The 12,669-nt window shown below is 47.4% G+C and overlaps 1 protein-coding gene across 1 annotated transcript in view; it reads left to right on the top strand.

Moving 5' to 3' along the window:
• The first annotated feature begins 1,451 nt into the window (after nucleotides 1-1,451).
• SAMD8 (sterile alpha motif domain containing 8) overlaps nucleotides 1,452-12,669 on the top strand; it is a 50,316-nt gene continuing 39,098 nt past the window's right edge. The window contains exon 1 of the mRNA XM_066600379.1: nucleotides 1,452-1,494. The gene's annotated coding sequence lies outside the window, so the exon portion shown is untranslated. The remainder of the gene's footprint in view (nucleotides 1,495-12,669) is intronic.

Genomic DNA, 12,669 nt, shown 5'->3' with positions numbered 1-12,669 from the left:
CAAGCAGAGCATCGTACCCTAGTGCTCCCAGTCCAAGCAGAGCATCGTACCCTAGTGCTCCCAGTCCAAGCAGAGCATCGTACCCTAGTGCTCCCAGTCCAAGCAGAGCATCGTACCCTAGTGCTCCCAGTCCAAGCAGAGCATCGTACCCTAGTGCTCCCAGTCCAAGCAGAGCATCGTACCCTAGTGCTCCCAGTCCAAGCAGAGCATCGTACCCTAGTGCTCCCAGTCCAAGCAGAGCATCGCACCCTAGTGCACCCAGTCCAAGCAGAGCATCGTACCCTAGTGCTCCCAGTCCAAGCAGAGCATCGTACCCTAGTGCTCCCAGTCCAAGCAGAGCATCGTACCCTAGTGCTCCCAGTCCAAGCAGAGCATCGTACCCTAGTGCTCCCAGTCCAAGCAGAGCATCGTACCCTAGTGCTCCCAGTCCAAGCAGAGCATCGTACCCTAGTGCTCCCAGTCCAAGCAGAGCATCGTACCCTAGTGCTCCCAGTCCAAGCAGAGCATCGCACCCTAGTGCACCCAGTCCAAGCAGAGCATCGTACCCTAGTGCTCCCAGTCCAAGCAGAGCATCGTACCCTAGTGCTCCCAGTCCAAGCAGAGCATCGTACCCTAGTGCTCCCAGTCCAAGCAGAGCATCGTACCCTAGTGCTCCCAGTCCAAGCAGAGCATCGTACCCTAGTGCTCCCAGTCCAAGCAGAGCATCGTACCCTAGTGCTCCCAGTCCAAGCAGAGCATCGTACCCTAGTGCAGTGTTCCCCCAACTCCAGTCCTCAGGGACCGCCCACAGGTGATGTTTTCAGGATTTCCTCAGTATTGCACAGGTGATGTAATTATTGTCGGTGCCTCAGACATTGCCTCAGGTGTTCTTACCATAGAATATCCTGAAAACATGACCTGTTGGTGGTCCCTGAGGACTGGAGTTGGGGACCCCTGCACTAGTGCATCCAGTCCAAGCAGAGCATCGTACCCTAGTGCACCCAGTCCAAGCAGAGCATCGTACCCTAGTGCACCCAGTCCAAGCAGAGCATCGCACCCTAGTGCACCCAGTCCAAGCAGAGCATCGCACCCTAGTGCACCCAGTCCAAGCAGAGCATCCCATCCTAGTGACCTCCGTCCAAGCAGAGCATCCCATCCTAGTGCCCTCAGTCCAAGCAGAGCATCCCATCCTAGTGCCCTCAGTCCAAGCAGAGCATCCCATCCTAGTGCCCTCAGTCCAAGCAGAGCATCGCATTTTAGTGCCCCCAGTACTGCTGACATCTGTAGGAGGAGAGCCCCCAGAACTTTGCAGCTGCGGTCCCTTCGGTGTAGTTGTCTGCAGCCGCCGGTGAGAAGTTCACGAAACCAACAATCTCTGCAGTTCCACGATGACTCTGCTCGGCTGTCCCCGCCCACCCCGGAGTCACATGACGGTGACGTCACGCAGGTCCTTTAGCCCACTAGGACTCAGCATCTCCCCGGTGCCGGAGAGCAGGGACCCTGCAGGAGGAGCAGGTGAGTGTCCGGGCTGCCGCCTTACTGTATTGACAGATAGCTCCTCTCCGGGTGGGCGACCCTCCAGCACCTACCAGTCAGCCTTGTAGCTCGGGCCGCGTTCACACTGGCGGCTCTTGTGGCAGATAACGGCAGAGATTGTCTGACGTCACCCCGTTGGATCCTCCTGGTTTTGGCTTCAGAGCAGTCTGAGGAGGTTCCGCAGCAGCTCCGTCCCTGAACCGCACCAGTCTGACTGCAGGAGTCTGTTGTCGATTCTGCATCAAATTCAGAACGTTCGCAGCGCAAATCCTGGGGATGAATACCCGGCTGGAGGGTGGCACAACGCTGTAGCGGATTGTTCTGTCCCATGGCGCCCCTTCAGGCTCCACACAGCCAAAGGCCTGCTTCCCACGAACGGATTTCCGCCGCGTAATTCGCGGTGAAAATCCGCTGTGTTGCCCGCAGCTATTAGGTTCTATTGAACCTAATAGCTCAGGGCACCCGTTCTCACCCGCGGCATGCTCTATTTGCCGCGGGTGTACGCGCCAACGGCTTCCATTGCAGTCAGTGGAAGCCGACCGTTCACGCTATCTCCCGCTGTAGCACAGCGGAAGATAGCGTGAAAACGCTTCCCCGCCTACCGCCGCTGCGTCACATGACACGGCCGGCTGCGTCATGTGACGCGGTGGGCGGGGAAGCATCATGCGGGAGCGAAGACACCGGATCCGCTGGTAAGTATGGGGTCTCTGGGGGGCGCCGTGACGGGCTTCGCCGTGGAATATTCCGCAGCGGAGCCCGTCACGCTCGTGTACAGCCGGCCAAACTGCAGCCGAAGCCGCCGGTTGCTGCTGACAAACGTGACGAGAGCTTGTTGGCACTATCGCCACGAGCCGTTGGCTGCTGCGGTTTCGTTGGTGCAATTTGCGCTGCGGGGGGCGATCTCACAGCGGCGGTGGAACAAGTGGCGATTGGCGAGCATCCCAGCCGGTCCGGGGGGGCCGCAGACCACCGAAGAGCCGTTCCGCCTTCAGGGGTCACACGGGCGTATTATCACCGCGTACCACAATAGATGCGCATGTGACAAGTACAGCTGTGGGCTGCTACATCCCTGAAGCGTATCCGTGCGTATTATACACATGTGGGAACCGCAGCTGTGTATACGTGCGGGAACCGACAGAAACCAGCGGTCTCAGCACCACGTGTTACACGCATGAATAATACACGTGTGATGCGTGGTGACAGTACGCCCGCGGCACATGAAGCGGTCTCAGCACCACGTGTTACACGCATGAATAATACACGTGTGATGCGTGGTGACAGTACGCCAGTCGGCACATGAAGACAGATTTTCCTGAGCAACAGTAGTCAGCTGCGTAGTTTAACCCCTTAAGCACTGTCCATTGGTTCTTCAGAAGGCCCCATACTGCCATGGAAACTGAATGGCTCCCCATGATCTCATTGCGGGGGCGTTCGGGACCCCTGGACACAGATCACTACATTTAAATACCACTGAGCGACATTCAAAGAGATGACAGTTACACTGTTGAGGGCGGTTGTCAGCCATCAAAGACAGCCGTCAGCCGCCGTGTACGGAGCAGAAGTGGCTCCATACAAACCTTGTGCCTCTATGACCTAAATATATATCGTGGGGTCAGGGGTCGCAGGATGTCCGAGAGAAACGTTTTTGAGGAAAACAGGTGCACCCTGGGAAAAAACCCAATAACGAGCTTCTCCCCTTGGAAGCTCCTTGCTCCTCCATGCCATTGTTTGCAGGCCGCCTGGGTACAGTTCTTATTGATGGCTGAGCTCTGTCGTTGCCTCTAGCAGCCGGTGCGGTCGGCAAGGAGGCGCGGCGCGGCACGGTCAGAGGGTTTGAGCTCCATAGTATGTTTTCCTGGGAAACCTGTTTTCACATTAAACAAATCTTTATCTCAGACTCCCCTTTAAGCATGTAAAATGGGGAAAAAACCCACAATTGTGCCATCTTTAGCGGGCCTTGTTTTTTATGGTGAACAGACTGTGGTAAAATGATAACTTTATTCTGTGGGTCGGCGCGGTTACAACCAAATTTATTTAGTTTTTTTGGTGTACTACTTGAAAAAAAAAAAAAAAGTCTTAAACAGAAATGTGCCATGACAACTGAATGGCGTCTCATCGTGGGGGTCATTTACATGCCTGTCAGGATTGTCATGGGCAAGTTTAATCGGGTATTTGGATCTCCAGACAAATGGTGACGTATGCGGGGACACACCTGGGACATCCAGGGCCCCGATTCTACAGAGACCAGTCAGACGCCTGTAAGTGGGGCCTCACAAGCCCCCGGCTCCGTCCCAGCACCGCGCGGCAGGGTTTACATCTGGAATTTGCACCAGAAATCTCTGGTAATTGTCAGATTTCTCCGGTTTACACGGCTCAGGGGCCACCTGAACCACTATAACGGCCACAGAAAGCGGCTTTACAGCAGCCTACTGACTTAGACAAGATACTGGGAGGGACTCGACCAGGAGGATTTCAAAAGATGTTTGAGAAAAGTGTTGCACATAGCGACCAATCACCGCACAGGTTTCATCTCTTATAATGTGCTTGAAAAATGAAAATTGCTCTCCGATTGGTTGCTAAGGGCAACAGAGAGTTGTTGTTTTGGACAGTTTCATGAATCTCATCCAATGGCCTGTATTGTGGGGAGGGAAGGTGTCACGGTCCCCTCCAGTGTCATCGCATGTCACCTTTCATTGTAATCCTGCTTGTTATCATAATGAGATGATCTTGACAGAACAGGAAGTGGCGGCCTACTAACCTCGTGTCGGTGTCGCACAGGCGTGTTTACGTATGTATTTGCGACCACGAAAAACACACAATCGCGCTGAGACTCCTTGAAATGGGTAATTGGTGTAGTTCAGTATGTGTGATTTCCCTGCACAAGGGCGCGGGTAATAGAGGCGTGCTGTGTAACAAAACGCGCAGAATACGCTTATGTAACATACCCATTGATATTACCGGGTTCTACTCGCTGTGTATTGTGCGCACATTTTTCATGCATAATACGCTGCACAAATAAGTTTGTGTGAATCCGGCCGTGGGTGGGCTTACACGAGACCGCTAGCAAATACCGGAAACATGGCTGCAGCCAGTTGTAGCTTATGACTGTTGCTGCGCAATGATGGCTGCTCGCTGTGGTGCAGACCCCCTGCCAAGGTTGTTGGAAGACCAAGTAAATGTTGGTCAGTGTAAACACGCAATCACTCATCTATGAATGACTGTTGTCTTATTGTGAATGGAGGCAGCTGGAACAATCTCTGGCCTTTTCTGCCTCCATTCACTGAGTGACAGCACAGGAGCGATTATTGCTGGGGCAACTGCCGACACCCGACAAACTCCCTGTGTAACCGGGCCGTTATTGCTTGTCACCCAGTTGGTGGCCGTGCTTACACAGAACAATTATTCACCCTACTGACTTATTTAGGTGACAGTCCTCCTGTGTAAAGCCACTTTTAAGGGGGTTGTCCGGTTGTAAACTATTAATGGTCTAGGCTTAAGACAGGCCACCAATAGTAAATCTTCTGATTGGCTGTTCACCGTCCGGGTCATGCACAGAACTGATTTCTGCAGACAGCTTGACTTCCCAACACCAGACTTGGTATTACAGGTACAGCTCCCACTCAGTTCAGACTTTACCTGTAATACCAAACATGGCCACAGTAGTGGGAATGGAGCTGTCAGCATCCAGAAACCGGCTATGTGCATGAATACAGTAACCTGGCAAACAGCTGATCAGAAGGGGTCCTTGGGCAGTAGGTCTCCACTGATCTACTATTGATGGTCTGTTGTACATATAGACCATTAGAAGTGTACAACTGCACAACCCCTTTAAGGTTCCTTTACTTGGGACAACAGATGTCCCAGTGACTATCAGTGTACTTTTACACTGGAGTGATAGTCTGTCAGATAATGGAGGCCGAAAGGCCAGAGATCTCTTACAGCTGTTTGCCTCCATTCATCGTAAACAGGAGTCGGGCACAGATTGAGTGTCACCCGTTTACACGGAGCAGGAAGCCGCTCGGGAGTTGTTCCTTTTCAGCAAGCAGAAGGAAAGATTAGTGATAACTGAGCGACTTCTTGCTCAGTGCCCTGTCGGGGGCGGACACTTGCCCGTAATCATTTGACTGATTATACGGGGGACTTTCGGCCGGCCGGTGTGAAGGAACCTTTAGTGGCCAGAGAAAAATCACCAAAAGTCTCAACATTTTTACCATAACTTATTGTTTTAAACAAGTTTTTATTTTCTGATGACCGTTCCTTTTGCTTCAGATTTATCAGCTCTGTACAAAGGCCGCTCCACCCCGGGCTCCTGGCCAATGACCTCTGGTAGTCGTTTATTCAACATTGTGAACAATTCCATAGTCATTGGAACGCCAGAGCAGAACATTCTCACAAATATTTGCTTGTAGTAACCTTGTGTGACAGATTATATTCCATATCTTCCTGTAGCGACATGATCACAGAGATGACGATTACCAATTTTGAACTAGCTGTTATTACTTAAAGGGGTTTTCAGGGACTGCAAAAAAAAACAAAAAACGATTTCAGGCTTAAAATAGTGTAAAATAAAGAGAAAATGAATGCAAAACTACTCCAGCGGCTCTCTGTCTATAGCGGGCGCTCCAGTGCCCGCTGCCTGACACCTGGAAAAAGCCTTCAGGCACATTGTGCACTTGACCACTCAGCCATTCACAGGCTTCAGGTGTGATTCTAGCAAACCTGACCATCGCACCAGAAACGGCATTCTGAGTATTCTAGCTAATTGGCTAGTGTCAACCTCTCCTAAAAATAAGTTAGCAATAGGAGCCCTCCCACTAGTGGGCAGTAGAGGCGTACACAGCAGCAAAGTATTCCCCATCTTCTAACTAGACTCAGTAATTTTATTTAAAGGCATATTATTTATAGTATATTTTCATGATGGACTTATTTTTCTAATTTTGGTGACATGTTTTTTCAGTCTTTTATGCCTCTATACTTCTGTTAAAAAAAAACAAAAAAAAAACACCTAAATTTGGCCAATGTTGCAGCCAGGTTGCCTTCATCAGTAGTCCAGTGGTCAGTGTTCTGCTCAGGATCTCTTCCTCCATCTGATCTTTGTAGCCATATACTGAACGGTTTCCCAAAAAAGAGATCGAAGAAGGAATGAAGAGAAGATGTAGCACACAGGCGCTCTTCGCTGTGGCTACTACAGTAGGTATTTAGTAGGTTTCCCCTCATGACTCCCATATATCCAAATAGGACATGTGAAAATAAGTTGTGCAAATGGGGCATTTATGACCTCATTTATCTGCTAATTTAGACCAACACGTATTTTTTTTTCTGTTTTTTTATTCTACTATGGTAGACTTATTTTTTAATTCTATTTTATTTACGTGATTATGGGGGTAGCTGTCTTGCTAGAACTGCTACTCTGTTAACAGCATTCAAGCAGCCCCATGGCTATAGCAGACTGGGCAGGAGTGGACTTCTATGGGAGAGTGTTCTCAGTATGATCTGTAGGTTGTGGTGCAGTGAGGAGGGGGGGGGGGGTAACCTGTGACCCTCACATATTATCAGTAGTGGATTATCCAGCTTCATAATAGAGATGTTCGCTTTCATTGTAATCCTACTTGTAATGGTAATGAAAAGTGATTTCTACATAGCAGTTTATGTGAGTCTGTGATCTAAGGCCTCACACAGACATTTGCAGAAACGCAGTGTTTTTCAATGCTGCATTTACTGCGATTTCAGCAGTGTTGTCATGCATTTTTTACAATGTTTTGGCTGCAGTTTCAGCACAACTGAAATCGCAGCCAAGAGAAAAATCAGTACTTACCTAGCCGGCGCTGTCCAGGTCCTAGCCGGCGCTGTCCAGGTCCCTGCCGGCACTGTCCAGGTCCCTGCCGGCGCTGTCCAGGTCCCTGCCGGCGCTGTCTGGAGCTCCCGGCCTTTGTCATCACTGACAGAGGATCTTTTGCTAGTAATAGGGTTTGAAGACCCCACCTCCAACAAGAGATTGCTCTGATTGGCTGGATCCACTGAGTGTCAGCAGCCTCAGCCAATCACAGTTAGTGCTGGATGCACCAATGAATGGCTGTGATTGGTGCATCGAGCGCTGGCTCTAATTAGCGGAGCCAATTAAAGGCAGCGCTAAACGTTGTACAAAAACATCTGTGTGAGGGAGGCCTAAGAGTAAAAACTGCAAAATTTCAGGATTGTTTTTAATGTAGATAGATAATGACCTGATAAATAATTATTCTTAATGTTTACCATAAAACCTTGATTGAAATAATTTCTTTTAAACAGTACTTGTCACCAGGTTGATGCAGTATGACCCCGGGACACACGCAGTCATTGTCATCATGCATGTCTTATTCTGAAGTGCTGTGGCGTTTCAGAAAATCACCAAGGGGTTCTTCTGCCTGGATCGCTGGACTGACAGGTCTCGCCCCGTACACAGAGAGTTCTTTCAGTCCAGCCAATCCTGGCGGGCAAAAGCTAACAGGTCCACCCCTGATACTCCAAGCACTGTTCCAGGTGACTTTTTAAAGTACGTTGTTTACACCTGCCGCAGGTTTGAGATGGACCTAGTGATGGGTTAGCTTTACATGAAGTTCATATAGATTAGTGCCTCCTCCATTGTGATTTATGTGTGTGTATACTGGGAAAATCTGAACTATTTGTACTTGTACGTATTTGTACACTTGCACTTTGCCTCAACTGTATAAAAAGGCACATTTGACTTTTTTTTTTTTCTTTTAAAGGGAAGCTGTAACCATTTATGAGCCAAATAAAGTAAGTTGTGGCGCTAGCAGAGGTGTGTGTGTGTTCACCACCAGAAACACTGGTACTATAATTTCCTAATAATTACTAATACTCCACTAGAGAACAGTGTGCGGCCGCATGGAGACGAGTCTGATAGCTTTGACTTCACCGGGTAACAGGTATAAAAAATAAATCCCTAGACTCATCGGAACCTGTTTTATGACCACCATAAGTTACTTCATGGTGTTCATAGGGGATGACCGCTTTTCTTTAGGTATGCAGAGAAAAAGACAAACACCTTTTATGCAGTATACATTATTAACCTTCACTGAATTTCAATGGTACTGCCGAGATAGCCTGATGTATGATGCCACACCTGATGCGATACCCAGGACATAGGAAGTGAAAAAAGATTTATTTGTGTCGACACAGTTTAGTCAGAGGAAACTTGTGTGTTCTCAAATCTCTGACTGCCTTATTACATCACATACAGAGCTTTATATATTGAGTAGGCAGGCTTATTCAAAGCTAACATCTCTTGGCTCATCTTATCTTTTAACATCAGACAAAGAAAGATGGAAGTATAGTTTACTTTCACTTATGCAAGTTACCTACATAAAGCTACAGGTAGTCAGAGGGAGAGTGAGGGGGCCAATGGGGGATGTCTCTGTGTATCCAATTACACCGTGTTCCTCAGCTCCTATATGGAAGATTTATTACATAGGGGAGGATTAGATAGAAAAGTAGACTGTATTTACTTTTGTTAAAGAGAGAAACCTCTTTTAGTCAACTACGTTTATAAATTAGACGTTAATAAAAGATAAAGTTAGTATATAATGGTTACATTTAATTTGTTGGATACATATGTAGTAACAGGACAATATATAAAATATGCTTCAGCCTTTGGGCTGATAACAGAGAAACAAAAGCTTTATAAGTCCTCGTACCACAAGCCAAGCGGGGCACACTAGGGTATTTCCTTGAGTCCCACTGAAATGAATGGGGTGCAGACCGTGCATGCTCGGCTAGCACCACTGTGGTGGGTGAAGCAACCCCAGCACTGAGGACCGCTAGGCCCGGTGTCTGCACTTCAGTGTTGAGCTGCTTGCCACGTGCATTTCACAATACAAACTGCAGGCATTACTAACCCCTTCATGACGTGGCCCTTTTTTTTCCATTTTCGTTTTTTCCTCCCCCATTTAACTTCTTTATTTATCCATCGACGTCACTGTATGACGGCTTGTTTTTTGCGGGATGAGTTGTATTTTTCAATTATGCTATTTAAAGTACCCTATAATGTACTGAAAAACTTTAAAAAAATTGTAAGTGGAGTAAAATGAAAAAAAACCCCGACATTCCGCCATCTTTCAGTGCGTCTTGTTTTTACGGCGCACAAACTAAAACAAAAGCGACATGATAACTTTATTCTACGGGTCAGTACGATTACTACGATACCAAACTTGTATAGTTTTTTTTTTTTTTACTGTACTACGCTTTTTTTTCAAAGACTTTTAATTTTTTTCAATTTTCTGCCGCCATCTTCTGCGCGCAATAACTTTTTTTTATTTTTCCGTCGACTTAGTTGAGCGATGGCTCATTTTTTGCGGGATGTCCTGTAGTTTCCGATAGTACCAATTTGGAAAACAAACGACTTTTAAATCGCTTTTTATTGCGTTTTCTCTGGGAGACAGAGTGACTGAAAAAAATGCATTTCTGGCGTTCTTTGTTTTTTCCGGACGACGTTCACCGTGCGTGAAAAATAATGCGCTACTTTGATAGATCGGACTTTTACGGACGCGGTGATACAAAACATGTATTTTTATTTTATGATTTAGATTTTTTAATAATTGACGTGGCAAAAGGGGGGTGATTCAAACTTTTATAACTTTTTTTTTTTACTTTACTTTAAAGTCCAGCGATGCTTGGATCGCTCCTGCAGTATGACGTAATGCTACAGCATTACATCATACTGCCATTTGATAGGCAGTCTGCTAAGGCAGCCCTGGGGCCTTTAAAAAGGCCCCTGGCTGCCATGACACCTGCACGGCTCTCCCTATCTCACCGCGGGGGGGCCGTGCGGGTTCGGGGCATTTAAAGGGTTAATAGCCGAGATCGACCGAACAGCCAATCGCGGCTATTGCCCACGGGTGTCAGCTGTAGTAAACAGCTGACGCCCGCGCTGTATGCAGAGGTCGCCCCGCTACCTCTCTGCATACATACCCCGTCGCTCCAGGACGTAAATGGGAATAGGACTGTAATGAGTGAGAGCTTTTATGTTGCTGTTTAGAACACAATGGAATGGGATTCTGGAGATTAGAATACCCCTTTAAATAGTTTATTATTAAAGAGCCACTCTGGTGATTTTTTTTTTCTTTATTATGTTGCTATCTCCCATAAAAAGTGAGCTAGTGTTGTCTTGGTTAGGCTTTTCTCTCTTTCCAAAAGGTTGCCCTTAGATGGTCATGTGTTCTCGGTTCCGACCAGCTCAGATATACTTGAGTTTATGTATAAAGTTTGTAGTCAATTTCTTGGCCTATGTGATGGATCTACCACATAAACTGCCTTGAGAGGGATACACAAAGAAATAAAAGCTTATTTAAAGAAATAAACAAGGTAATGATAATTAAACTCCCACCCCCTCACCACCCCAGCAGGGGGGAATAGTATAACCCCTAGCTAGTGCTGTGTGGATGCATCATGGGATTGATTGAAAGTTGAGGTAAAAATGCTCAATCTCAAGATGGTGGCTGATGATCAGACAGGGGGCTGCATTGCAGGGAAGTGGCTGTAATACAGGTAATCAGGTGAGGGGGCAAGCATGGAAAAATGTGTTTTTGTGAGAGTAATTCATTAATCACACAAATCTCTGGGGTGCCTTCACACAGCGAGTAATCGCTGCAGCCATTCTGCAACGGAAAACCCACAACAATTATGCAGTAAATATCCAGTGACCAAATCCACACCTAAAGGTCTAATGCACACGGGCATATTTGCACTGCGGGATCCTGCAGCAAATACAGCCAATAGGACAGGTGTTGAAAAATTCGGTGCCCACGAGCGGAAATCAACTGCGACATTCCGCTCGCGGGTAGGAAATCCCAGCATGTCCTATTTCAGTGCGAGGCACGGCTGTGTCATCACTGATGTATGTGCAGCGCTGTGCCAGCCGGCACATCCACAGCGCAGAGTGAAGACGCCAGACTGGTAAGGCGGAAGTCCCTGCAAAGGGGACAGGGTCGCATCCCGCTGTGAGGATCTTGCAGTCGGAATCTGACCCGGCCGTCTATATTCAGCCAAATGGTTTGGATTTTGCTTGCATAAATGCTGCGGATTTTAACTGTTGTATTTTAGCTAATTCAGCAATTCCAGAAGCAGAAATTCCACAGTATTTCCACCAAGTGTGAAGACTGCCTTGGAGTATATTCATAGGAACAATCTTTTGGGCCTAATAAATTAGTCTGAAATCAGATGGAAATGGAAGCAATAGTTTGGGCTACAAGAGTCGCAGCATGTCCTGCTCTTGTCTGATTCTCGTACGAGATTAGGACATGTAATGTGTGGTGTCCCCCACGCGGATCAAGGGTCCATGTGCTTTTCAATGTGGGATGAGCCTGAGAGACTTGTAGTTGTCCGTGGGAATATACGCTTGGGCTGTTGTATTTCTGATGAAAATTTGTTAGGATTGCTGTATAATACTTTTTTGAAATTTTTTTCCTTTGTGATATTAAATTTAGCATTTTATGATGGCTGCGACAGATGAGAGCTCAGGACTCTGCCTAGAGATTAAGGGGGGTGTCCAGAAGACAAAAACCTTGCAGGGTACGAATAAGCTACCATGGCAATTATAGGTCTGCTCAAGACCTCTGGGTTTGCCATGCATGCCAGCCTGTTAGACTCTGACAGTCTAAAGGCCTATTTACACACACAGATATCTTTCAAAATACTGAAAGATCAGAGATCGTTTTGCATAAAGTACTAATAGGCACTAATTGCTATTAGTACTTTATTAGCTTCATTTGCATGCAAATGAGCTTCTGGGAGCTCTTACAGAACTCAGCAGGAGGTCTAAGCTATGTAATTAGTTCCATTGTTCAGCCACGGGCTCCCTGTGGAGAAGTCGGCACCGTGGACAGCAGACACAGTGTGTGGTCCTTCTTATCAGCTGTTCTGCCAGTGGGGCTGAGAACTGAGAACAGCTGTAACAATGTTATCCGCTGTAATCAGCTCTCCACTGGCAGAACATAGCTTGTGGTCCTGCTTATCAGCTGTTCTACTGAACAACTGTTTTCAAGCAGAACTAAATACCATTGTTCGAGCGAACAGTTCAAGATGGGCATATTTAGACACAATGATCACTCAAAAGACGGCTTTTGAGCGAATTTCGAGCGATAATCGTTGTGCCTAAATGGG

This window comes from Eleutherodactylus coqui, chromosome 4 (assembly GCF_035609145.1).
Source record: "Eleutherodactylus coqui strain aEleCoq1 chromosome 4, aEleCoq1.hap1, whole genome shotgun sequence".
Classification (NCBI taxonomy): Eukaryota; Metazoa; Chordata; class Amphibia; order Anura; family Eleutherodactylidae; genus Eleutherodactylus; species Eleutherodactylus coqui.
This window is presented reverse-complemented; position numbering and strand designations above follow the sequence as displayed.